The following is a 22,468-nucleotide window of genomic DNA, read 5'->3' on the forward strand; positions in this document are numbered from 1 at the left end:
ATGTCTGAAGAGAGTGACAGTGTACTCACATATAAAATAAATAAATAAATCTTTAACAAAACAAAACAAAAAAAAAACATAATTTCAACAACAGTTATGCCCTGGTCTGAGGCTTCCAGAGATAGCAATAGAAACACACAGAGTCCCGTGCAGTGTAGAGCAAGCGTGGTTCAGGTCCACCATTCCAGTTTGGGTTTCAGACCAAGAGAAAGGGAAAGAAAGGGAAAAGCAACAAGAAGTTTCCTAGCCATCTCCAGTGCACAAAGCCAGGCTGGCAGCCAAAGACACTTTCTCCATTCTTTTGGTTCTCAGACATAGAGGGCTCTGCTCCTTAGTAAGTGTGAGAGGCACCAAGGCACTGACCTGGGAACTAAGCAGGTGGTAATGTCTACCAGGCTGGCAGTCACTGCGGTGACAGGGTGACAGAGTGGTCACCATGGTGACAGGAGTAGAGAGGCCTTTGGCCACCAGTCCCAGTTTTCTGCATGGTGGCTCTAATGATAGAATGGTCACCATAGAAACCCCAGGCCCTCTCAGGAGCACAGAGGCCCTGACAGGAGACCTATACTTCACACCTGGTTGGAACAGAAGCATCGGCTGTGACTGAGCCCAGAAAAGAAAGCTGAGGTGTGAGGGACAGTTACCTATTGCCTCATTACTCAAAAGCCATCCCCAAGCCACTGGAGGGAGAGATCTTTTTGCTGAGTCTGTCTAGGGGCCACCAGTTCCTCAGAGCTCAGCAGAGCTGGAAGAAAGTCAATCAACACTGAGGACATTTCCCTGGAACCACATGGCTCCTCCTGGAGACTTCTGGGCCTGAGGAGGCCTTGGTGGAGAGAGGTCCAGAAGTGAACAATGAAAAAGAGGAAGCTGTGGCTTCAACCAGCCTGAGGTGGACGTAGTCACTCTCCGAGTGGTGCTGGCTGTGACTCTGTGGGAGAAGCCTGGGCTATTTCTGCTTTGGAAATCTGGTGCGGAACACTGAAGGGGTCCCAGCTCACCTGGGCTGGCGGTTGTGCAGATGCTGGATGACAGAGCCAGGATGGAGGCCACCAAGAAGGAAAAGGTATCTACCTCATGGAGCATTTTAGAAGCACCCGTTTGCATGTCCCCAACATTCACAGGTTTGGCTGCCGCCTGTAAGAGTTTGTACCTCAGAATTTGCTTTTATCCTTAAGAAAGTTGTGGCTGGGGGCACTTGTGAGGCAGAAAGATCTCTACTTCCTGGATTGGTGTTGTGACCCAGCACTGGAGCTGTTCAGAGGTCTGTGAAATAATCTGGGGAGACTCTGAGGCGTGTGTTGCCAGGGGGAGGGGGTATTGGAGATCATATCGAGGTATCTGGGTATCTGAAGTATTAGTGGGTCAAACCTATTGCCTGATTTTGAGAATGCACTGAGCAGCTACCAGAAGCCAAAGGCTGCCTCTTCCTCCTCCTCCTCTTCCTCCTCATTCTCTTCCTCATCCTCTTCTTCTTCCTCTTCCTATTCTCCCTCCCCTTCTTCCTCCTACCCCCCCCCCCCAGCAGGAAGCACTTCACAGGGGCCTTAAGAGTTGCTGCTCCAAGAAGCATTAAGAATAAGAAGCATAGGGCAATCTCCTTCCCAACAACAGGGAGTTCCAGATGTCAGTGCTGGCCCTGGGCTGAGCAGTGAACAAGAAAAGAGATGAGGATTGGACATTTGCTATGAAACATGAACAGAGAACTCATTCATCTCTCCCACTCTGGAGTGAGCAGGATTCTGTCATTTTGGGCACATTTCTCCCCCCACCCCCACCCCCACCCCCACCCCCACCCCCACCCCCACCCCCACCCCCACCCCCACCCCCAGCTTATCTCCTCTTTGTGTGAAATGGCAAGGTCAGCGTAAACACTCTCTAGCCTGCTTCTGGCAGAGCTAATGATGTTAGGAGAAAAAACAGCCAGAGCCAGCCCAAGTCAGAGAGCCCACATGGTGCAGGCAGGGACAGGCCAGGACCCAACCAAGTCCCACAAGTACCTGCTACTGGTGCTTCGGTTTAGCTACGGTAGGCCAAGCAAGGACCACTTCATACCATGTGGGGAGAAGAAAGCTGGTATCTAGCACAAGGTAGCTGGAGACAGAAAAGGGGGATTTGTTTAAATTGGAAAAGAAACTATGGAGTGTCTGTGTATGTGTTCCCCTGCTTCCAGGTAGGCATTACTCTCTGCAAGAAAGGCATGGCCCCTATTTGAAGTCTTTTTCTTATACACATCTCCGTGCCTTCCGATTTTATTTTATTTCTACTTCTCCTCTTCAGAGAACTACAGGGTCGATTCTCCTTGTAAGCTGCTCTCTATGCCCTGGCTTCTCTGGGCTCCTTCGGGAGCCCTAAAGAGTCTCTAAAGCACACACCCATGGGTGTGTTTGTCTGTGTCTAGTGTGTACCTAGGGATCCCTGACTTGGCCAAGCTAGGCACAGGTAGACTCTTAAGTAGCTAATGTAGCAGGAAGCTGCCAGGAAGACTGGAGCCAGAAGGGTTAAATGAACTACCGCATTTCCTCCCCCAGACCCATCAGCTTCCTGACTCTTGTCCTTAATCCCACAGGCTGTGTGTATTCAAACCCACATCTCCCTGTAGCCTCTGCTACTGACTTGCTACATCTGGGTCCTGCCCAATGGAGTCTTCTGCAGCCACAGGCCAGATCTGTGTTTCTCACTTACTCCCCAGTATGAGTCTGTCTCTGAGGGAGGTGATGCCTAGACCTCAGTGGGCAGACAGGCCAGGCTGAGTCTGGAGGCTGCTGCTTGGCCTCTTTGTGCCTATGATTGGTCACTAATTAATTAGAACAATGATGTGCTTCCACCAGCTGCTGAGAGAAGGAAAGAGAGCTGCCTGTTAGAATGGTCAGCTGTTGGGCTGATAGACTCTTTGGGCAGATGGATGGACACATTAGAAATGTAGACACCGAGCTTGCCAGACCTATAGGTCCTGCCATGTGTAATGGGAGTCTCCTGTTGCCATGAGGACAAACTGTCACAAACTTAAGAGCTTAAAACAACATACACTTGCTATGTTACAGTTCTAGGGTTAACATAAAGATGATGGCAGGACCAGCTCCATCTGGACACCATAGAAGAAGCCATTTCCTTTCCTGTCAAGCTTCTACAGCCTAGCCAAACTCCTGGGCATCTGCATCCTTCCTTCCATATTCAACAATGACGTCTGCATTTCCCTCACCTATGGTTGACCATCACATAATCTCTGCCTCTCCTGCCCCCTACTGCTAGCACCATCTTGAATAGATAATCTAGGATCACCCCGTCTCAAGTCACTAACTAAATCACATCTGCTAAACCTTTCTTACCACATAAGGTGACATATTTGCAGGTCCCAAGTGTTGGGGCATCTTTAGGAAGTCATGGCCCTGTCTCTTATACTGTCCTGTTTCTCACCTTAAGATCCCCTCAACCACAAGCTTCTCCATGACTCGCCCTGCCGTCCCATTGCCCTGATACGTTATTAGCTTCCTGGATCTGAGAACATTCTCTTGTCAGCAACAGATACGGTCAAGTCCGTGCCACACCCCCTCTGACCATGTCAGTTTACAATCTCATTTACCTGTGGCCAACTGCAGTCCAAAGTTATGCAGAAAACTCCATAAACAGGCATGGAGTATTGTTATAGTTATCCTGTTTTGTTATTAACTATTACTGTTAATCTCTTACTATGCCAAATTTCTAAATTAAAGTTCATCATAGGCATGAGTACATAAAAGAAATATTGTATAAATGGGGTCCTTTGTCTCCCAAGTCTTCAAGTATCCACTGAGGGTCTTGGAATACATCCCCCGCAAGGATAAGAAAAGCTAACCTTACACAAGAGAGTTTTAATGAAATTCTTATATTTAAATATAAAGTAAGTAAGCACATGGAGGACACAATTGAGGATAAAGGAACATGGTGGGTTGTGCTCAGACCTGTCCTAGGTCACAGCTTTTGCCTTGTATACAAAAGTCTCCTGCATGGCCCAGTGAGCCACGGGGCTGGGTGTGTGAGAGGAGGGATCTCCTGCCATGGGTGGGTCTTTGGTCCGCTGCAAATGGGATGCACATCCTCGGCCTTCCTGTCCAAAGCTGCCTTTCTGAAAGGCTTGCCTGGGACAAGCAGGAAGGAACATTGTCCCTTGGTTGTTTGTCCTAATGAGGGCTCTGAGTAGGAAACACCTTCAGGATTTATGGAATCTTCTAGCTCCTGGATATAGGAGGAAGACCTACTGATGCAGGTTCCATGGAGACAGGAGTCAACTGTCTCCCACCTGGCCTGCTCTCATAAACAGTCTTGGCATTTGACTGCTTCTGTGTGCCAAGGATTCTCAGTGCTCCTTCCATTGCCAATGAGGGAGCCTCGTGTTGAAGGAAAAAAATGTCGTCATAGGCAGATTGCCAGGACTGCTCTGGTACTGACTCATTGGGTCATAAAAGCAGAACCTGAGGTGAGGATTTGGTGTCTGTGGGTTAGGAGTCCCTCTGAGGCAGGCCCAGCCTTTTGCACTCTTATAGCCACTGGTTATTGGGGGCCCTGCAAAGGCCAGGGCTTCCAGACTTGGTAAATAAAAAATAGGATGCCCAGTTAGGTTTTCACTTCAGATAAACATTATGTCTCCCAAATAGCCCGTGGGTACTCTGTTTCCTTTGCCACGTTTAAGGAAAGAGTAACTCCTCAAGTCTTCCTGGGTGAGCCACTTACATTTGGAGAGCAAGTCTTAGGAGTACTCACTGTATTTGTGAGCTGTTAGCAGCCATCCCCAAGCCTTGGGGGGAGGGGGGCATTATGATCATTCATACACACAAACAAGCCTATTATAGACCTTATCACTTGATAAGTAACTAGGAGGGTGATTTTTAAAATGCTCTATGTCATGTAAATACTTAGTGACCTGTTTACCTAGAGAACATTTGGTGATAGTTCCTGGGTGGGCATTGTACTTTCTCTCACTTTAACACTGGACTAATCCTCCCATCACTAAATTAGCTCCCGAACATATAGTCACATAGTCAAACACAAAGTCATGTGCAAAGGGCCTAAAGAGATGTCTCAGTAAAGTTCTTGCCAAGAAACCATGAGGACCCCAGTCTGCAACCCTGGCACCCAAGTAAAAGCCAAGCATGATGCCATATGCCTGAAATCCCAGAGCTGGAAAATTGAAGACAGGAGGATACCTGGGACTTACTGGCAAGTTAATTTAGCCAAATCAGCAAGTTCTAGACTCAGTGAGAAACCTGTCTCAAACAACATGATGGCAGGAGAGAACTGACTCCTGATAACTGTTCTCAGCCTCAGGCAGGCCATGGGATGCATATTCTCTCTCTCTCTCTCTCTCTCTCTCTCTCTCTCTCTCTCTCTCTCTCTCTCTCTCTCTCTCTCTCTCTCTCTCTCTCTCTGAGACGGGGTTTCTCTGTGTAGCCCTGGCTGTCCTGGAACTTACTCTATAGACCAGGCTGGCCTCAAACTCAGAGATCCACCTGACTCTGCCTCCTGAGTGCTGGGATTAAAGGCATGCACCACCACCACCCAACTCTACATTTTTTAATTGCTGCAAAAATTCTGAGCATCCAGGAAGTCTAAGAGGCCACCTTGGCTGAGATTGTCTGGAGAAAGTCAGCAGGTAGATTCTTCAACACATTTAGGTGAGGCACAGCCCACTCCATTAAGCCATCTGAGAGAACTTCAGCCTCATGAAAGTAGGCAGAGTGACTTCCCTGGGTCTGGAGTATAAGATGTCTAGGAAATTCTTGGTTTGGGGGCAACTTGGCAGAGAAAGTAAGTCTTGGGCTAGGAGAAGGGGTTCTATGCAGATCTTGGTGTTTAGGGAGGACCTTGTTGTGGTATGGTATGAAATGTCCTCCTAGGCTCATACGTTTGAACACCTGGTCCCCAGCTGGTGGCACTGTTTGAGAAGGTTGTGGAGGCTTTAGAAGGGAAAGGGTCCATAAAGGAAGAGGGTCACTGGGAGTGGGTTTGCCCAATTTCCTGTTTACTCTCTGATTCCTGAAGTAGATACAGTGTTTGCCACTGTGAATGACTATATCCTGGAGCTGCAAGCCTAGATGAGCCCTTTGTCTTGTAAGCTGTTTTTGTCAGGGTTATTTTGTCTCAACAACAGGAGAGTAGCTCAGAGCTAGTGCTCTCTGCTCAGCTCCCTCACGTGCTGTCTGGTTGGAGTGTTTACAATGCAGACAGAACAAGGCAGAAGCCTTTTCTTAAGCTTTTTTCCTGGAAAGCTACCTGTCTGCCCTTTCCTAGCGTCACTTTGCAGGGACCCCTCCTTTCCTGCCTCATTAAGGATCCTGACATCTTCCCTCCAGATCCACCCAGGGTCACCTCTGATGCCCACTTCACCTTGTTTCCATTCACTTAGAAGCCTTCTCCCTGAAGCCTAGGGATGACTTGTTAATGCCACTCTGTCCATTAGGGATGTTGTGCTGTTCCAGATACCCAATTAAACTGAGCACATCTGAAGGTTTGTCATGTTACCTGGCCAACAGCCTAGAGGCCCATGGTTTTCAATCTCAGAAAGGCTCAGGTTAGCTTTCCTGATTCTCATGACCTTCCCCTCATGGCTGCCAGATGTGTCACAAGTGTCGCAGGTACAAACAGACCAAGCAACCCAGAAGCAAAAGTATATGGTGACTCACCCTTTCATAGCTCCAGAGATTGACCTGGCCAGGGTAGAGAGGAACTGAAGAAAAGACAAACACATGGACATACAGAAAAGTTGGATTGGGGCTGGAGAGAGGCTCAGAGGTTAAGAGTACTGACTGCTCTTCCAAAGGTCCTGAGTTCAATTCCCAGCAACCACATGGTGACTCACAACCATCTGTAATGGGATCTGATGCCTCTTCTGGTGTGTCTTAAGAGAGCAAGAATGTATTCATAGACCTAAAATAATAAAAATTCTTTTTAAAAAAGAAAAGCTGGGAGTGGTGTACTGGGCTCCTGGATGGAGAAGCCTCAGCACCCCAGGAGCTCTGTGTGTTTATTGTATATAGTTAAGCATGGAGGTGGAGTTACTGCACACAGATGAACAAGAAGGCAGGTTCAGCTAACCTGAGTAGGAGCAGTCTCAAGAGGGGAGCAGTCTTCATATGAGAAATATCAGGGGGGGGGAGCTAGAGTGGCTATTTTCTGCACAAACTATCAGTATCCACAATGGACCAGAAGAATATTGCCATTGCTCTGGGCCTTGCCCAGGGAAGGCTCTTCTGATCCAGTGAGGCTGAGACACTAGGGCCCTTGACATAGCAACAACATGCATCCACACAGAACTTCACTCCATCCCTACAGGGAGAGGCTTCTGTCACCACATCTCCCAGATACTGAGGGTCTAGAAAACAATCCAGCAGATGTGGACAGGAAGGACAAGCCACACAGGTTTGTGCCCAGTGCTGGGCATATTACTGCCTGACCTTGAGCAGAATGAAGGGGCTGTGGCCAGGCAGGAAGGCGCACTGGCTCTTTAAAGAACAACAACAACAACAACAAAAAGTGTCTATTCCACCCTTAGGAACACCAGACTAAGGACACAGCAGTTCAAATTCACAGGACACCAGACAAGTTAAACCAGAGACCAGCTGCAGGCACATCTCCAGGTGGCACCAGCCTCTGGGTGGCAGAGCCAGTGCTGAGCACTGGGTACTCATAATAGGCCAGGGCTGGGGATCTGGACCTGCAGGAGGCACAGCATCCTGCTCCCTGGCTCTGTCTCTCAGAATACAAAGACTATAACCCTAAACAAAGAGAGCAATATGTGGACTCCAATAGTGGCAGACACCAGCTGATGTTTGCACTGACCTAAGATGAAGGAGAAGAGGAGCTTTCTCTTGCTGGGGGCTTTGTTTTTAGGGAACTTATTCTCTCATTCAGTAGCGCTGGCTTGAGTTCCAGGAAGCCTTGGCTCTCTTGTCTAGAGGTCTTTTAGGGCTTATTGCTGTGGTCCCATAAAAAGAGAAATTCTTGTGTGAATGGTAAGATTTATCTTCTAATCCCTGTGCAGTTCTGTCAAATGGTCTGTCAACAGATCTCTACTTGACAGCAATTGGCAGCAGTTTTGAAGGTATGGATTGTTCATGGAAGAAAGCTAGAAAGAGTTCTTTACCAGATCCAAAGCCTCCATCCCTTGTCCTGCATCCCAGTATCAGAGCTGGGGCGATGGCTTCCACGGTCCTAGATGCCCAAAAGGCTTCCACTGCTCCGTATCTGTCTCTAGCCCCTCCTTCCAAATGTACAGTATTACTAAAAGGAAATCCACTTCTTTGACCCAGTTGTGGTGATGACCACATGTAATCCTAACACTTGGGAAGTGGAGACGGGGGGGTGGGGGGGTGGCTCAGGAGTTCAAGGCCAGCCTCAGCTCCATAGTGAGACCTCAACTCAAAAACTCAAAACCAAAACATAAAAGCCATCTTTTTAGGTGCAGGTTGGTGAATTTGGTCAAATGTAAGCACCATCACCATCAAGACTCCTGCCATTGAGCTGGGCAGCAGTAGTGCACACCTTTAATCCCAGCATTTTATTGAGAGGCAGAGACATCTTATCTTGTTTGCGGCCAGCCTGATCTACAGAGAAAGTTCCAGAATAGCCAGGACTACAAAGAGAAACCTAATCTCAAAAAAAAAAAAAAAACCAAAAAAACAAAACAAACAAACAAACAAACAAAACAAAACCCCACAAACCAAAATAACAACAAGAGGCCCCTCAAGCCACCTCCTCGATGACAGCCACCCGTCCTGCTCCAGCCCTCGGAAATCTCTCCTGTTTTCTCCTTTAGACTTGCCTTTTCCAGGACACCTGTGAGGAGGCCAGTCTGCTGTGTCTGACTCTTTCTTTGGAAATGAGTGTTGCTGTGTCAGCAGCACGCTGGTCTTTGCCCCTTCCCACTGCTCAGCTGTGTCAGCATCTGGGTTGTTCTCGGCCTCAGCTGTCATGTGTAAAGCTCCTGTGAACATTCTAGCGCAAGTCTTTGCATGTTCATGGGTGACCATTTGTCGAGCAGAGAGAGATGTGTGGGATGACACTGTGTAAGACATTTAACCTCAGAAGAAACTCCCAAGCTCTTTTCCATCCCAGCACAGGGTCGGGGGCCCCATTGATGCATGTCCGTCCACCCCCCAATTTCTGCTCATGTCCTTGTTTTAAATGGGAGCCATCCTGGGACTATGCAGTGGCATGTCAGTGTAATCTTAACTTCCATTTATCCTTTGACTAATGATGGTATGTATGTTTTCTGTCTATATTCTTTGGAGACATTTTCTTTTAAAATAAGGGTGCTGTCATCTTACTGAGTTGACAAGGCTATTTATATGTCTTCTAGCTCCATTTTACCTGGTGTGTGCTTACTAAGGTGAGTGGATCTACATGGATCCCATGAACTGTGTCCACACCTCCCCTCCTATGCCCCACCCCCAGCATCTCTCTCCCAGAACCCTGGCTCCTGCTGTGATATCCCAGTTCATTTGTCCCTCCTTCTAGATTTTTTTCTTTTGGTTTTCTGAGACAGGGTTTCTCTGTGTAGACCTGACTGTCCTGGAACTCACTCTGTAGACCAGGCTGGCCTGGAACTAAAGGGATGCACCACCACCACCACCTCCTTCCAGATCTTGTAGGCAGGCAGATCTTCGATTCTGGGTCCAGGAGACATAAGTGCAAAGTTGGAGCATAATTGCTCTTCCACCCTGCTGTTACCCCAAGAAAAGTGCTGCCCCCCTCCACACCCTCACATATGTTCCCTAATAGAACCTCGTGACAACAGTGAATGACATCACTCATTCAATACGTCATACTTGTTCAAGTCACTGGCAAGACTTTCATAAGCATATTTTTTAGTTGTTTTGAAGATCAAACCCAGGGACTTGTGTATGCTTGGCAAGCGCTCTACCACTACGTTCGTTATACCCTTAGCCCCATAAGCGTAGTGATTTTGTTTAGCAACTGGGCTTGGCATTTGTATAAAGGGGAAGATTTCCACATCACTCCACATTTCAACTCTTGGCTTGTCCTGTCTTCCTCAGTGAATTTTAAAATAAGCTACATTATTTGAAAATCTTCTGCTTCTTCTGATTTTTGAAATACATTCATAAAACTCTTGGAGCCTTCCATCTACAACTAAATGCCTTTCTTATTCTTAAAGTTGATTCTTAGTGTCTTTTCTGTTATCTTTGGTTATATTTGAGAGAGGGGGTGGGAGAAGGAGAGAGAGAGAGAGAAAGAATACAGAAGAACGCATGGCATTGTAAGGGTCCAAGAATCGCTAAAAGGAGACCGCGGAGTCAAAAAGTATCAAAGAGCATATATTCTGCACAAACAGCCAACATGCAAGGGGCGGGACAACCATTCAAGCAGAATGGCGCCCAGGAGGGAAGCTCGTAGGCCCCCTTTGAAGCTAGTTAGGAGTTTTCTAGCTGTGGTTGGGCCATCTTCATCAGGATTGGGTGAGCTTATGTTATGAGATATTTGTACACTTTCTGATTGGTTCGTCCCTCAAGGGAGAATTACCTTATAGGGACTTTGTCTGTATGTGTTGTAAGTCCCCTGGCCAGATGTTGGGGCAGTTGCCGACTGGCTGCCCTTTTTCTGCATTTTCTGAGAAACCTGGGCTGTCCTGGGAAACTGAAGCTTAAGGCCTAACATGACTGCCTGCTAAAACGGAGTGAGTTAGGTCCTCTCAACACCGGCCGGACACATGGAGGTCAAAGGACAGCCTTGGCTGCTGTTTGAGGCAGGGTCTCTCTTACTGTTCACTGTTGCCAAGCTATCTGCCTCAAAATTATCTAGGGTCATTTCACTTTCAGAGCATCTAGCTTTTATGTGGGTTCTAGTTATTTAAACTTGGGTCCTCAAACCTTTAAAGCAAGTTTTTGCCCACCTAGCCATTTCCAGCCTGTAATAATCTAATTTTTAAAAAGTTAAGAAAGGTTTATTTACTTTGCTTTTTTATTTATTTGCTTTGCCTGCATACATGTCTGTACCACATACATGCCTGGTACCCACAGAGGTCAGCAAACCACCATGTGGGGTGATGGGGATTGAACCCATTTCCCTTGCAAGAGCAGAGAATGTTCTTAACCACTAAGCCACATCTCCATCGCTGATAACCTGCTTTGTTAGTCTTTCTAAACACCTAGGTTTGGGTTTGAGTGTAGAGGCTAGGGTCTCAGGTCACTGAAGTTTGTGATTTTGACATCAGCCTAGGCAACGTAGTGAAACCTAGTCTCCCCCATTTCAAACAAATAAAAACAAAAACCGAATTTGTGTTTGTCAATCAAGCTTACTGTATTTTTGTGTTTTCTGTATTTTTTCTTATCGTTACTTCCTCCTTATTTTAATTTTCTTTTCATACACTTTATCTTCTTTATACTTCTCCATTTTCACATGCTCTATTATGTCCACTGCTCTATTAGCTGCTTTTCTCATAATGTAACCAAACACAGAGCAGCAGAAGGGAGGAAGGATTGGTTAGGCTTATGGCTACCGGAAATGCAGGGAAATGCCATCCATCGTGGTGGGGAGGTGTGGTGGTGGGACTCCTGTCTATAATATTGGGCATGCACTGGGGTTTGCTCACTTCTGGGCAGACCAGAAAGACTGGGTAGGAATCAGAAGCAGATGTCAACTCACTTCTACCTAAGTCACGCCCAAAGCTTCCAGAGACTCCCAAAACTGCGGAGAGCTGGGACCAAGGGTTCAAACAGAGCCTATGAGGGACTTCTAACATTTGGATATTGCTTGTCTACACTACCATTATGTACCAAGAGACCCTGTGCCTTAAGTCTAAGCCATCAGAGACAGATGTATTTCTGCAAACACATCTAGAATTGCTCGAACCCTTCCCCTCCATCCCTAATCTGCTGCTTCCTCCTACACAGAGGCTGCTAGACCTTTAAGAAACAGAATATCCAGCTGAAGCCCTACAGCATCTGTGTGGTGGTACACACCATTAATCTTACCTCTCAGGAGGCAGATCTCTGTGAGTTCGAAGCCAGCCTGGTCTATATAGTGAGTTCCAGGACAGTCAGGGCTATATAGTGAGATCCTGTCTAGAACAAAACAATACAAACAAACAACAAAAAAAAGAACCCACAATCTCTCTTATATTCTCCAAAGACACTACAGTGTACCCACTAACACTTCTCTTTTCTTTCTCTTTTCTTTTTTAAAAAAAGTTTACAGTTTCCTGGTCCTCTTTTCAGACACTGTTGTCATCGCAGAGAATGAGAACATGGAACTGTCTCACTCCATTTGCCACTGTCCAGTCTCCAGCTCACTTTTTGCCAGCATCACCATTGGCCTTGGCAGCTGCCCTACACCCCCACCCTCACCCCATTCTGTTCTTTCTGTTCACCTCATTCTGGCCCTTCCTGTTTTTTCAAGGCTTTTTGCTTCTCATAAAGGCCAAGTCTTACAAGTCTGTGTTAGGCTCATGCATAATCACAAAACCCATTGTCCAAATACAAAGATGACATCTGGTGTGGCTATGTCCATTTTGACTAGCTTTAGCTGAGTTTCTGTGTTTGGTACCGTTGCCCTTCCCAGGGTGAAGGACATTCACGACCATCTGTTTCCTTGGTAGTAGACACTTTCTTAGTCATGAACTTCCTGGCCTGGACAGTAACTGAACCATCCATGATGACAGCAATCCTCCAGCACCCAAGGAAGGGAAGGAAAGGCTGCCAGTTTGAACTTTGACTCAACCATCTCATTTGCCAGACACTAAACCCCCTGAAAGTTAAGTATCAGTTTCTAGAAGTTCTTGCTTAGGCAGCCCATGTAACTAAAGCTGGAACAAGACAGGGGAGATTAACATGACTGTGCAAACGATGTGTTCCGTTCTTCCTGAACACAGTGGTCCTGAGTACTGCAATAAATTTAGGCAGACAGACAGACAGACAGACAGACAAAAGAAATGTCACTTTTGTAACTCAGATTGAGCGCAAACTTGATACTCAGCAGTATCGAAGGAATGAGTGATCTCATATCCTATTCAAACCTCTTGCTGACCCTGAATTCTGCATCCTGTGTTCACTAGGACACACTTCCTTGCTGTAACCGGTCTTATGTAAGACTGTATTTCTCATCATGTAAGTCAGTGTGGCCCAGAGGTTCTCCACATTCTTGGGAATCCCAGACTTCTTCAATTCCATGGCTGTGCCATTTCCTAAAGCCAAATCGTTGTCCATCTCGCCAGGAAGAGGCAGGCAGACATATTCTCTTCTTAAGCATGTGGACCTGAGAATTGTACAGTCACTCAAATTCTATGGAGCCAGCTTGCTGTAAAGAAGGCTGAGAAAAACATAGCAGCCAGGAGCTCAGCATCGTCACAGTGGACAAAGGGGTCATGGATTTGGGTTCCCTTGCATAGTCCACTCCTCTGTGTGCTTCTGTTCACACCCCCATGCACACTTTCTTCTCACACATGGAATACACATCAACCACTGCACTTCCTGCATTCAAAGAAAAGTACAGGATCTGGGAGGCCGGAGACAGGGCTCTCCATGAGTGCAGACAAGTGTGCTATTGCTGCTAATTGGTCGTCATTGTAAATGTAAAACCATCCACCGTGGAATATGGGAGTTTGGGTAGGAATCTTCGTTAGGTTTCCATCACTGCCATAAATACTTGGTATAATCAACTTATAAAAAGAAAAGTTTTACTTTAGCTCACAAATTTTAAACTGTCTCCATTTTTGACTGGTTAGTCCTGCTCCTTGGGACATGTGACACAGTCCTGATATGAAATTGCCATGGAGTGGCATGTGGCTAGAAAATCAATGAAAGAAGAGGAAGGGTTAGACTCATTTTATGCCCTCATGGGACACCCTGACCCATGATGTAAATTGTTCTCTATCCCTATTGGACTGTGGGACGACATTTAAGAACCAAACTTAAGTGTCAGCTTCCATTCAGAAAGAGAGAGAAGGAGAGCAAATGTATGTCACTGAAAGGTAGCACTGTGCAGAACCTGGGTGGACCGGGCAAGTGCAGTCCTTGATAACACTTGTTCGTCCTCTGTGGAGAGCTTACATCCTCCCCAGCCTCAGCTCCACCTTTGGAAGACTGGTGGTCACTCTGAGTGTGCACTGTCCTTTCACGACCCACTCCCTACTGATAAACTATGGGTCCCAAGAATTATCTTTTGGTTTAAGTGATCAAAGTCTCCTTTTCAAGCCAAGCTTATAGGGTTTTTTTTTTCATGAGAAACTGCCAATGGCTCCTTCCACCCTGGCTTTTAGATCTGTCTTCTCCTAACAGTGGGACTTGGAGGCACTGGGGTAAGAAGTCACAGCAAATTAATACAAGCTAGCCTTTGCCACGGCTTCCTCTGGAATAGCTCCAGTTTTGGAACAGTCAAGAAGTACTTCACTGCCCTGGCCCTGTTTAGGTACAATATGGTACCTGTAGTATCAGTGCCAAGCATCTGCCAGTGAAAATACTGAATGATGCCGGGCGGTGGTGGCACATGCCTTTAATCCCAGCACTTGGGAGGCAGAGGCAGGTGGATTTCTGAGTTCAAGGCCAGCCTGGTCTACAGAGTGAGTTCCAGGACAGCCAGGGATACACAGAGAAACCCTGTCTCAAAAAACCAAAAAAAAAAAGAAAAAAAAGAAAGAAAGAAAGAAAGAAAATATGGAACAGAGTGAGATTGTGATTGAGGAAGTAAAAAGCCTACTTTTATGATGAAAACAGAATGCTTTTTAAGTCAGTGTTTCCTTTATTGTGATGAAATATGTATGTCATAAAGTCTGTTATTGTAACCATTTAAAAGATTTTAAAGTGTGTGTGTGTGTGTGTGTGTGTGTGTGTGTGTGTGTGTGTGTAGACAATGGGGTCAGAACTCTTGGAACTGGAGTTACAGATCACTGTGAGCCACCTGATGTGAGTTCTGAAAACCAAATTCAAGCCTCTGGAAGAGCAGCAAGCAGCAGCCTTACCCACTGAGCCATCTCTCCAGGATCCATTTTAACCATTTTTAAAACTACAGTTTGGTGGCATTAAATACCAAAAACATTGCATAACTCCTCACTATTTCCAAAATGATTTTATCATTCCATTCCCGCTAACTTTCTATTCCCCCACACCCTTAGTAGGTGCCATTCCTTCTGTTTCAATGAATTTACTTTTTTGTATTTACAAAATGGGAATCCTCATATATCTCTGTACATAAGGCTTATTTTGCTTATCACAATATTGTCGAGGTTGATCTATATTATGGCATGTATCAAAACTTCACTCTTTTTCATGGATAGCATTTCCTAGTTTACACACACACCTTTTCTTTCATTCATTTATCAATTGATAGGTAGTTGAGGTGTGTCTACCTTTTGGCTGTTATTAATAGCACTCTGTTTTGTTTTGTTTTGTTTTGTTTTGTTTTGTTTGTTTTGTTTTTGCTTTTTGAGACAGGATTTCTCTGTGTAGCCCTGGCTGTCCTGGAACTCACTCTGTAGACCAGGCTGGCCTTGAACTCTGAAATCCACCTGCCTCTGCCTCCCAAGTGCTGGGATTAAAGGCGTGCACCACTGTCCAGCATGAATAGCACTCTTAAGACTGACCACTGGCATACAAGAATTTGTTTGAGTCTCCACTTCAGGTTTTTAAGAGTGTGTACTTAGGTGTGCAATTGCCGGGTTGTATGGTATCCTCTGTTTAACGTTACAATGAATCACTAAGCTTGGTTTGCACAGCAACTGAATTATTTACACACTTGCATATACATTTGTGTGCATATTGGCATATACATTTACATATGAAGGATCCAAACGCCTCTGCCAATACTTCATCATGGCCAACAATTCTTGTCATTTTCTGTCCCCCTTCTCAGCTCCCTTTAAGATAACTGTCTCGGTGGGTATGGGAGGGGGCTTCACAGTTATGATTAGCATTTCCTCCAGGGACTACCAACATCTGCTCATGTGATTTCTGTCTGCTCTTAAATCTTCTTCAGAAAAGGATCCTAATCCTTTGCCCAACATATGGGGTCGCTTGACTTTTTGTTGCCATTGTTGAGTTGTAAGAATTTTTCTTATTGATAGATGTAAATTAACTCATTCCTTACTAACTCCAAGATTCACAAATACCTTCTTCCACTCAACACTCCCTTGATAGTGCCCTTCTGCCTGAGTGTGTTGTTGTTTGTTGCCATTGTTATCTGAGATGGTGCTCTAGCTAGGGTGCCCAGATTGGCCTGGAACCCCTAGGTTCAAATGATCTTCCAGCTTTCGTCTCCTGAGTCTCTAGGACTACTGAAACAGGTCGCCATACATGGCTCTGAAACGTTTATGAGGTCTGATTGATCTGTGACCTCTTATTACAGTGCCCTTCATGTCACATTTAAGAAATTATTCCAGGACTGGGTGTGTGGCTCAGTGGCAGAGCACTTGCCTGTCATCAAGACCTAGACTTGATCCTCTACACTTATGTACATGGATATCAAATTTACACAGCATCTTTTGCTGAAGGGATTCGTTTTCTTCCCCTGAATTGTCTTAGCACCTTTGTCAAAAATCAAGCCATGTGTGGGGAGACATTATTAGTGGGAACACTACTCTGTGTCACTGAGCTGTCTGCCATTAACCCAACATCTATCATAATACCCTTGGCTACTATGACACTTTGTAGTAACTTTGAAACTGGAACTATTTTGGTGTGTTATGTTTTTTTCAAAACTGTTTTGAATATTCAGGGCTCTTGGGGATTCCATATTGATTTCGAAACAGGTTTTTCACTTCTGCAAAAAATCATAATTTGGAGAGTGAGGGAGTATTGAGCATCTGTGGATCACGTGGGGTAATGTGGTTTTCCCAGGGCTGTTGTCTTGCATTTGCAGAGATGCCCTGGTTCCTCTCAGCAGTGTTCTTTGGTTGTCAGTGACGTCATTCTCAGGGGGCTCCTTGTTTAGTGCTGTTGTAAATAAGAGCTGCTTTTATTTATTTAATTTTTTTAGTTATTTGCTGCTGGTGTACAAAAATACAACTGACTTTTGTGTAATGATTTTTATATCCTGAAACTTTGGTGAATGGGAGCATTAACTCAAAGATTTTTATGGATTATTTGTGACCGTCTACAGATACGGTGATGTCTTCTGAATTAGAGGTAGTTGAAGGTCCATTTGGATACTAAAGAAAATTTTGTATTCAGCCACTTAAAAACAGCAGACTTTTTTTTTTCACAGTTCTGGAGTCTGGGGAGTCTGAGATCGAGCTGTCATGTGGTCAGGGCCCATTCCTCATGTCTTATTTTCAATATCACACTGTCCAAGGTCAAGATGCTCTCAGAACCTCTTACATAGTCACATCCGTGATGGCTATCTATGCCCTTGTAACCCACGTAGCTTTGGGAGGCCTCACCCTAAGATCATCCCACTGGTAACTAGGATTTACATATGGGCTTTGAGGGCGAAACACATCAGTGCTGCAGCCCTGTGCAGTTTGGGTATCTTTTGTTTGTTTTTCCTTCCCCAGTTGTTCTGGCTAGAGATTTCAATACTGTGCTGCTTAGAAGTGGGTTTCCTTGTCATGTTCCTGGCCTAGTGGAGAAAACTATATTTTACTGTTGAGTATGACATCAGCTGTGTGCTGTTATCTGTGCCACATGAAGTGACATATTCACATGTCCCTTGGACTGGGACTTTATAGAAACCACAACTCTATTTTCTTAAGCTGTCCTAACCCACACTGGGTCCCCTCTCAACCAGAGGGCGTTTCCCAGCTTTCTGTCTAGAAGATCTCCCTGTAGCATTTCCCGTGGGGCAGGCTTACAGGGGGATTCTTCTCTCTGTTTTTGTTCATCAGTCTCCTCTCTGTTGGAGACTAGTTTTGGAGACAGTGGAATGCTCCATTACAGAGTTTTCTTCCAATGCTTTAAGAATGCTGCTGGCTGACCTGTGCAGCTTCTGATGAGAAACAGCTTCTCAGTCTTCCTCTGGATCCCTCCCTCATGTGCCACATTTTCCTCTTCTGGAGCAGGTTTCAAGCATCTCTTTGTCTTTTGACAAAAGACAAATGTGACTCACTGTGTCCCAACCAGGATCACTTGACGTTTCTCCTGCTAGGAGCTTATATGTGTGTTTGTACTTTTTTATTAGACTTAGAAACTGTTTCACCCCTATTTCTCCAACTCTTCTCTGCCTCTCATCACCCTCTTCTTCTAGAAGCCATTGTCTTTATGATAACATGGTGGATGGATCTCATGGGTCCCTCGGATTTCCTTCATTTCCTCTTCCTTTTCTTTTCCCGTTCCACAGACCAATTGCTTCCAATTGCTTGGTTTCCAACTTCACCGATTCTATGTTAAGCCCATTAAAATCTGTGACTGAGGTAGGCAGAGACGGCTCAGTGGTTAAGGACACTGACTGCTCTTCCAGAGGACCCAGGTTCGATTTCTAGCACCCACATGGTGGCTTACAAAGTTGTCAGTAAATCCAGTCCCATGGGATCCAGCACCCTCTTTCTGGCCTCTAAGGGCCCCCAGCACACGTGTGGTACATGCACAGTCATACATGATGTTAAAACATCCCAACACATACAGTCAAAATAGATAACTTTAAAAATCTGATATTGAGCTTTTCAGTGACATTTCCACATCTGTTATACTTTTAAGCTCTCACCTTTCTATTGAGTTTTTAATCCCTTTCGTGCTTTTATGACCATCTCTATCTGTGAATACATGTCTCTCCTGACTTCCCCTAATTCTCCATCCACTAAGCATGTCTAAGACATCTGACTCCGGGGTCTGAACTTCTAATAGTTTCTTTTCTTTTTATTTTCTTTCATCCTTTTTTTTTTAACTGTGATTCCTATTTCCTCACATACTGCATTAGAGTTCTCTATAAGCACATGACTGATAGAATTATATATTAAAAGGGGATTTACTAGAGTGGCTTACATCATATGGTCTGGATGACCCAATAGTGCCTGTTGGTCGCACTGGAGAGGGTGAAAATCGGGTCATGAGTCTGGATGTCTCCACTGTCCTGGAATGGACTGAAGGCAAGGATGACTCCTGGAGAGGCCGGGCTCTGATATCAGAAAGGCAACTGCGGTAGGCAGCAGCAGAGTCGATGAACTCGCCATCGAGACAAAAACCGCTCCTCACCTAGACTCTGCTCCATTCCCACCCCATGCTCCACCCCTTCTTCTCCCCTCGCAGTCTGCCCCATCCTCACTCTCTGTCCTGCCCCCTCCCAGGCCCCACGCCTTGAACTCTGCCCCGCCCCCATTCCATGCCCCGCCTCTGCCCCATTCCCACCCCATGCAGAGTTCTGGCTTCTCAGTGTCACTCCTGACAGTTTCCCTGAGACCTTCATCCCCTCCTGCTCTTAGAGACAAGCAGAGTAACCATCACATTTCTCTCACCTGCCAGCGGAAGCTGAAACCTTCGCCACCTCTGTTTCCCACGGAAGCAGCTTTGAGGTGGTTTCCTGACCCATGTCTGCTTACTCCTAGAATGCTCTCTTCTCATCTAGTCAGGAAAAACGAAGTCTTGAACAAATGATCCCAGCACCTGGGAGGTGGCAGCAGGAGGATCATGAGTTTGAGGCCGCCATAGCTATACAGTAAGATCCTGTCACGAAGGAGGAGGAGCAAGAAGCACTTAAATCTTAACAATCTTGGAATCAGAATGGCCTGAGTATGAATACCACTGAGTGGTTTGCAGCTGGAGCATCCTTGTAAATCTCTTAACTGTCATGGGCCTCAGTCTCCACAAAGCACACAAGCTATAATTTGGTGAAAATTCTGTCATAGCATCCTACAAAAGATTGTCGATGATCTCAGATTAGTTGCAGCATTTGTCACGATGAGCTCTGCTGTCTCTTAGTCTATCTCCCTCCTGTTCTCCATCCCCAACATCCTGGTCCCAAACCACTTCCTACTGTCAGACACCTCCCACTCACCAGGCCTATGGCCTTTACACAAAGGCCCAGCCAATTTCTAGTTCACTGTGCGCTAAGCAAACACTTGCAACACTCGCTGGCCTCCATACCCCATTGCATCAGTCTTCCTGTACCTGGAACTAGACTAACACCGAGGGCAGCCAGAGAACAGGCTGGCTGGGGGTGGGCTGGCAGTGTGGGCTTCCAGGGATCCACTTTACTTCTATCTTTACATGGTTCCAGAGAGCAAACTCAGGTCTTCAGGCTTTTGTGGCCAGTACTCTGCCTGCTGAGCCATCCCATCCACTCCCACATTTCCTTTGTTATGACTGCACCGAAGTGTGATGTTGCGGCCTTTTTTTTCCTTTCTGATACTAAAATGAATAAGCTTGATTGTTAGCTACTATACATGCTCTGCTGTTTGTTTCCTGAGGTAAATGAAAATTCAGCCATGTGTATGAATTGGTTTCTTGAACAAGGCACAGGGGCGGGGAAGGGGGTGTCTCCCTGGGTAAGAGCACTTGATGTACAACTGAGAGAACCTGAGTTTGAATCCCCAGTACCCACATAAAAGCCAAGTGTAACTATATGTTACTAAAACTCCAGAACTTGAAGGACAGAGACAGGCAGATTCCCTGGAGCTCACTGGACAGCCAGCTTAGCTGAAAACATGAACTTCATATTCAGTGAGAGACCCTGTCTCAAACAAACAAGATAACAAGTGATAAACAAAGACACACATATCCTCCTCTGGCTTCTTTTGCATGGCAGTGCATAGGTGCATGTACCTGCACACGAACACCACACACACATATGCATCTGCGCACACACACGCATGCATGCATCTGTACATACACATGCATGTGCAAACATACAGACATGCATCTGTACACAAACACCACACACATGCATGCATGTGCACACATGTACACACATGTACATACACATACAAGCATGCACCTGCACACAAGCATGCTTGCATGTGCACACACACAAGTGTATGCACACACACCCATGTATACATACACATAAGAGGAGAAAAGAGATGTATGGTTACCAACTAGGGGAGAAAATGATTCAGTCTGCTCACTTCCCTCTATCAAAGAAAAGATGAAGATGGGAAAATGCCCTAACTCAAGGCTGCAAAGCTCTTTTTTTCTCCAAACCCTAAGCTACACAGTATTCATGCAGCTTCTTCTGTCCTGATCCCTCTTCACTAGAGAGCTACCCAGGCCTGACTCTTGAGTATAGGAAGAACATCGTATTACACGTCCTTACTACAGGATGGTGCTCTGGGACAAGGTGGAGGAGGAGGACAAGGTGGACAAGGACCCACAGGAGGGTGGGTGTGAGTTGCTAGAATCTTGTCCTGGATGCTTAGCCAACTAGATCCCATTCTTCCTTCAAAGGTGTAGTGAGTGGAAAGAGAAAACTCCTTGGAACATGTTCTAGAAGGATGCTTGTTGCTCATGGACAATCAGTTTGGCTGAGACAGAAATCTGCCTGGTTTGTCTCTGGCTTTGCATTGGTTCACACCCCTCCTCCCACCTCCCAGAGACCAGAACTTGAAGATTTACCTCTTCTCCTCTGTGCTGTGGCTTGCCCCAGGAGATGGGAGCAAGACCCCTAGGCAGCTGGTCATTGGCCTGGCTGGTCCAAGACCAGCCCAAAATTCAGGCATGAGCTCAACCCCCAAAGCAAAAGGGCTCAGAGCCAGGGCTTGGGTAGGCAGGGACTTATCATATGAGGTCTGGTGAGGCCAGCTTTGCTCTATTTTGGGAAAGTGATCAATCGTTTCAAGGGGTGACCATACTTGCCAATCTTGGGAGAACCTGGCATTCTGACAGGCACCCTATGTACCCTGACCTACTTGCCAATGACAGCTAATTTTAGCAGGGCTTGGAAATGCCAGAAAGTGCAGAGTATGTTGGGGTCACTCCTGGACAAACCCAAAGAAAGGATTAGGAGGTGTCTGAATCTCATAGAAGAGCCCAGAATGTCCTGAGCGTTGCTGTCACAAAATCTAATGGCCCTTCTCCATCCTATTTCTTGCTGTTTGGGTTCAAGGCAATTTAAGGAGATTCGACAACAGTTTTGTTTTTTTTTTTTTTTTTTTAAATCTGATTAAAGCAAGTATTGTTTTACTTGGGGTACGGGGTGTCAGGCCAGCCAGAGAACCTGAATCTACTCTTGCTTGTATGTACACAGGTGCCCTTCCCATCTGCCCCGCCCCATGCTTGGCCAACCTCTGTCCTTTCCACAAATGCTTGGCTTCCTTCCTTCCTCCAGCTTCTGCTTCCCACCCAAGTTCCGTGGTGGAGCCCCAGACTGTGTGACGTGCACAGTCAACCCCTCCATAGATGAAATCCAATGAGGATCCCCACTATTCACACGTCTGAAATCTCACTGGCACACACAGCTTACCTGTTCCAAGGCATCCAATTATCATCTTCTTTAACAAGTCTGAAAGGTGAGGTGTGAGTGGGCTGGCTCCAGCCACCTCATCAACCTCTCCACAGCAACTCCAACCAGCAATCAGAGAGCATGCTAGCCTGTCTCATAGCCCTGTCCCTGTGGCCTT

At 46.0% G+C, this 22,468-nt stretch overlaps 1 protein-coding gene across 5 annotated transcripts in view; it reads right to left on the reverse strand.

The window, feature by feature from the left end:
- Ykt6 (YKT6 vesicular SNARE protein) overlaps positions 1 to 22,455 on the reverse strand; it is a 39,063-nt gene extending 16,608 nt beyond the window's left edge. Inside the window, exons 1-3 of one of the 5 annotated variants that reach the window (XM_076938173.1) lie at positions 22,312 to 22,452; positions 19,370 to 19,517; positions 2,001 to 2,094 (exon numbers count right to left, since the gene is read on the reverse strand). The gene's annotated coding sequence lies outside the window, so the exon portion shown is untranslated. Of the gene's footprint in view, positions 1 to 1,001; positions 1,060 to 2,000; positions 2,095 to 19,369; positions 19,518 to 22,311 lie in introns of those variants that run through there. The other 4 variants (XM_076938175.1, XM_076938174.1, XM_076938176.1 and 1 more) reach the window with 4 other exon arrangements.
- Between the last annotated feature and the right edge of the window lie 13 nt (positions 22,456 to 22,468).

The sequence above is a fragment of the Arvicanthis niloticus genome, chromosome 7 (genome assembly GCF_011762505.2).
Source record: "Arvicanthis niloticus isolate mArvNil1 chromosome 7, mArvNil1.pat.X, whole genome shotgun sequence".
NCBI lineage: Eukaryota > Metazoa > Chordata > Mammalia > Rodentia > Muridae > Arvicanthis > Arvicanthis niloticus.